The 5,204-nt window shown below is 41.7% G+C and overlaps 1 long non-coding RNA gene across 5 annotated transcripts; it reads right to left on the reverse strand.

The window, feature by feature from the left end:
- Window positions 1–1,908: 1,908 nt before the first annotated feature.
- On the reverse strand, window positions 1,909–4,563 carry LOC119306097. 5 transcript variants are annotated; one of them, XR_005148857.1, is made up of 6 exons: window positions 4,410–4,563; window positions 3,537–3,583; window positions 2,768–2,885; window positions 2,358–2,436; window positions 2,029–2,247; window positions 1,909–1,923 (listed from the first exon to the last, which is right to left on the reverse strand). It is a non-coding gene; the product is annotated as an uncharacterized LOC119306097 (long non-coding RNA). The 5 variants fall into 5 exon arrangements; XR_005148856.1 differs by having other exon boundaries at window positions 2,768–2,954; window positions 4,410–4,424; XR_005148858.1 differs by lacking the exon at window positions 4,410–4,563 and adding an exon at window positions 4,099–4,116.
- Between the last annotated feature and the right edge of the window lie 641 nt (window positions 4,564–5,204).

The following is a 5,204-nucleotide window of genomic DNA, read 5'->3' on the forward strand; positions in this document are numbered from 1 at the left end:
ACAGAAAGCTAGATAAGTAAACACACTTCTATAAACTCAAACATGGATCCATTAACCCTGTAAACCTGAAGATAAAGTGAAAGAAAAATTAAAATAGAAACTTCCCATCAACAAGTAAAAGTTCAGGAAGTCACTGGAACATGGATCCGAAGATCAAGTGAAGAACAATGGAATTAAAACAAAAAGTAGCAATAATAATGGAAGGGAAGATCAGCCATGCCAATCTACGTAAAGCAATCCAAAGTAATAATCATGCCCTCCTAATCACGCTCAGCTATGCTAACACTGTATTGGATAGAGAATGGTTTTTATCTATGAGTTCACAACAGTACTACTTGATTGGTAGAGCAAGCATTAGGCTTAATCCCAAAATAAGAAGTGTGCTGCTGCGGTATAGTTAACTACAATTGTTAGTTAGTTTGGCATACTATTAGAGAAACCCACCAGAATTCTCTCAATGGGAAGTAGAACACATCCGTCGTGCGCCCCATCTCTGGACCCTGCGGTCGTCTCCAGCCGTCACGCACCTGTGATTTCGACCTGGCCATTCTCGTCGTCGTTGCCGAGGCCCCTAACTGACATAACCCTCGTCTTCTATGTGGCGTGGTCTAGCCACCCAACGGAGGCCAAGAACTGGGAGGCCGCCACGCTCCGCAACGTGTTTTCTTCTTCTTTTCTTTCTTGTGCTCCCATAATCTTCGTCTCCCCAATACATGCTCACAACCGTCGTTAATGGTACGTCCGACTTTCAATCATCCAACCCTCCCACATAAACAAGGTATGTCACGAATGGACAAGCTCCACGTCAACACGCTGATTGTTGTAAAAGTACATCAGATCGACATTCCTTAATTTTTGGCAACAAATAAAAAGAAAGTAGAAATACTTGGTTCAAAGCTAGTACAGATGTAGAGAAAATAAACCTTTAAAATGTGTGGTATGTGGTCGGCTTACAGATACTTTTATATATCTAAATTTCTCAACATAATGTAGGATTCAGTATACACGATGCATCAAAACTGAAGTTGAATGGATGGATATGTACCAGTGTACATAGATATGTACGCATCCATCAACCACATGGGGAAAAATATTGAAGTGAAGCCATCTGTGTTGAACCCTGGAGTTCTGAATCAAAATCTTAAATGCCCATCACATTGGCACTCAATGGTGACACCGACTACTGAATTTTCTTAGTAGAAAACAACATCATTTACGAATCTTTCTTTTTAAAACACCACTAATACTGCCATTTTGGAGTCTAAACACCACTAATACTGCACATAGTCTGCATCCTGCCATGTACTATCTGAAATGTATGGAGCTTGCTATGTTGTGTTAAAATAAACTAAGCCGGTCTTTTCTCTGTCCGGCAAAAGGCCAGTCTTTTGCCGTCCTCAAACAAGTTTGTGACAGGACTATGATTGCACTTCACACACACCAAGTAACAAAGAAATAGTTTCAACTTAGAAAAACAGAGATTAGTAAAAAGGATATATGTTCTCATTGTGCATATGGCTGGGCATCATAAATCAAAGAATTGAATCTCAAGATGCAACTTCTCTCACCGTAAGGTATGAGCATCAATGTGCAGGTAGGCACTGCGGGATTAACATGATTCATGCACACTAATTAGACATCTTTTTAGATGGTCAGTGCTGAAGCATGTAGTAGTGAAGCAGCACTTTCTTTTGATGTATACTTACTTGCTACTTCAACTTGCAGCACTGAAGCATGTACCACACTAATTAGACATCTTTTTTTAGATGGTAAGTTCCTTCTGACTTGCGCATAGACATGGTGGCATTTATGTCAGAACAATGTACACGGCATCTGACCGAGTATTAAGTCTCAAGTAATAGGACTGTAAGTAGTCGAGCAACTGACTGAGTATAATATTCAAACGTTGCAGCCTTGGTTTGCCTACAAAAAAAACAGAGTAAAACATATAGAAATGCCAATTGCATGATTTATTCCAAATTAATAATTACAAGATGCAACAATGGATATTAGTGGCATGGAGATAACCTTACGCGGCGGCGGAGCTCCACGCTCCTCTTCTCCATGCATGGTGGCGGGGCTCCTTGGAGCCGACAAGTGTGAGGGAGGAGCTCCCTGCTCCTCTCCTCTGTTTTTGGGGTGAGACCGCGAGACGGACCAGTACATTTTGCAGACGGCCAGCATTTCACTACTTTTCTCATAGTGGTATTGAATAACGAGTGGAATTCATTCCTGAAAAACATCAAACTGCCACCGAATGGTGTCCATGCGTCATCATCTATTCCCCTAAGACAATGAAACTGGATGACATGCAATCAAACAAGCCAAGTTAGGGCTAATTAATCAAAAGTACACACCTGATTTCAACTAAGAATATGCCGCTGTCTCTTCCCTTGAGCCATCAATTAATAGTACGAGCTCATGGTCAATTTTAATCTGTTAAACAAATGCACATGTGTGAAGCACACAACAAGAGATTGATCTGCTATTGGCACTATCGAAGGTACATAGAAGCATTCTTAAATATTCTCGTATGATTGGCGGTTATTCATTTTGCGGAAATCCATCAATCAGAAGCTTATTATTTCCAATCACAAACATGTTCTTTACTAATTAGCATGACAATGATCTCAAAAGGCACAAGCTTTCCTTCATACATGAGATCCTTGATCATTGTACTAACTGAAAGAGGCTGGCATTAAAAAGATATCAAGAAAATTATTACAATGTAAGAGTTTATTTACAGGAACTGAAAGCAGACTGTTACCTGCTCCATATCACATTTAACTTCTTCGCGAAGAAGATCACCAGCACTCAGATGTGCAAACCCATATACTGGTTCACAATCTTAGAATGCTAAGTAGCTTTGACACTGCCTCACCCTCCTGTACCAGCAATATAAGCAATGGACTGAACCTCCCAAAGAGTTAAACAGGACACATCACGGACGTTACCTGTGTTGCCAAGCGAGTTTGAACAACATCCAATGGGTAAGTTACGTAAGTTACAGATGCAGATGTTGCTCCCGCTAAACCATCACCAACTAAACGTACCGACACTAACATAATTTGGGTCATCCTAGCAAGGCACCATTCAGAAAGCCGCAAGATGCCCAATATGCCAAAAGATAAATAAATCATGTGAAAATAAAAGATAAACAAGATGTACTATATACATTCTAGTCATCTAGTGTATACCAATACACACGGAAAAACATGTGCATCGTCATGGTGCAAACACAATTCTGCTATTCTTATCATATTTTATCCATATTTCTTACATTTTAAGAAATAAATTGAAGTTACTACTCCATCAATCTGTACATGTATCATCGTGATATCCGCGTGGTTAAATATTTGAAACTTTCACAATCTATAGAAGTGCAAATATACTTGGATTGTTCATATTAATGAGTTTTGTTAATAATACAACCAATTTTACATCCCATGAAGAATTATGAAGGCCTAATAGGTTACAAAATGACGATAATGCGAGTATGCTCCACGTTATCAAGAATTTTTGCCTCTTCAACTTACATGAGCTCGTGGGACCTGGTGTCATTGATCTCCTTTTCATATTCCTCCTGAAATAGCACAACACGCCAGACACAAAAACTGAGCATTGTCAAGTGCGTCTTATTCCCACCATCAAGAAATTTAAGGACTGCTGGACTGCTTGTGAAATGACGTACATGGCTTTATCACAGGGTGTTACTAATGAAAACATGAACTGATTTATCAGCACTGCAACAGTTTCCAAAATGCTAGATGCCCAAGGCAACTATAATCTACTATGCCCTATCGTAACGCGGAATATTATAAATGATACTTAGCAAGAACTAAACCTAAGGGAAGTGCTTCTACTAACATACATCAAATCTGAACAAGTTTTCAGACTTTTCTACTCAAAAGCATCCATTCTACTGGATGAACATACTGCAGACCAAGAATTAACCTAAAAATTGGTATCTATTTTACCACGATTTAGCTTCAAAAAATGCAACAATTTCAGATTAAGCACCGACAAACTCGTCTTGATGCAGACAAGTACCATGACAGTGAATATTCACGCTAAATTGAAATCTGAGTAATCACGTACGTATAGGCTATGTAGAAGATGGGAACGAAGTGCAATCCTTCTTTGCGTCAATAGTCACCATGTAGAAGACGACCCATCCGAATTATACAGTCTGCAATGTAAGCAGTACATTCTTGACCTAATTCAGGAACACTAAATAACAGAAAAAATTTCACAAATGGTTATAGAATTTGTCTATTGTCCTTCTAAGCTAAATTCCCTTTATAGAAATTTCTAGTGGAGTCTGCCAAGGCCGTATGGGGCAAAAGAAGCGATGCAGACTTCCATGTGTGCACGGGAGTAGGGAATACGTCGAGGGCGCGGCGGCGTACCTGTCTTGTTGGTGCGGCCGCCGATGGAGACGGTGGCCAGCGTGCGGTGCTCTGGGAAGACGACCTTCTTCCGCCACCATGTGGTCACAGACCAGCGCAGCCCCATGCGCGACCACCGCCGTGTGTGCCTGCTGCCGTGACCACTGCACCCACATGGGATGCCGCGACCCCCGGCCACCGCACCGCTATGCCGCGGCCACGAAATCGCTGCCGGCCCACAAGAACATGACAGACTGAATGATATGACATCAATTTGTAATTATTTTGAGCCCCATAATTCAACAGTTCATGAGCAAAGCACAATTCATGAATAAATTGGAACAAATCCATGGCAGTGGATGGATTATAAATCGAAAAGGAGGTGGATGGGATCCATCTATCAAACTCACACAATACTATTTGCTTGCAAGCCTATTTTCCAACCAAATCACGCAACAAGAGGAGTTCGCACTGGCGGATGGATTCATTTTTATGAATAGACGAAAACACAGAAATTCGAGACTCACTCGTGTAGTCAAGCGTATGAGATTTTTGTTCAATCAGGAGGTATGACCACGCTGCTCTGCTCCGCTCACCTCAGGCGTGGCCAAATCCAACTCGCTACCTCCGCTCATTGTGGTTGACAAGCAGCTGGCCGCCATGGATCCCCCGGAAATCACGGTATTCAGAGCCAGAAATTTTTCCCCAATCCACGCCGCGTTGCCGCTCTCCTATCCCCTTGATCGTCCGGTAACATCCACTGAGCCAGGTGCGAGCCGCTCCGGCGAACTCGCCCAAAATCCTGCTCGGGGTTCG

This window comes from Triticum dicoccoides, chromosome 5B, assembly GCF_002162155.2.
Source record: "Triticum dicoccoides isolate Atlit2015 ecotype Zavitan chromosome 5B, WEW_v2.0, whole genome shotgun sequence".
NCBI classification, from domain to species: Eukaryota; Viridiplantae; Streptophyta; class Magnoliopsida; order Poales; family Poaceae; genus Triticum; species Triticum dicoccoides.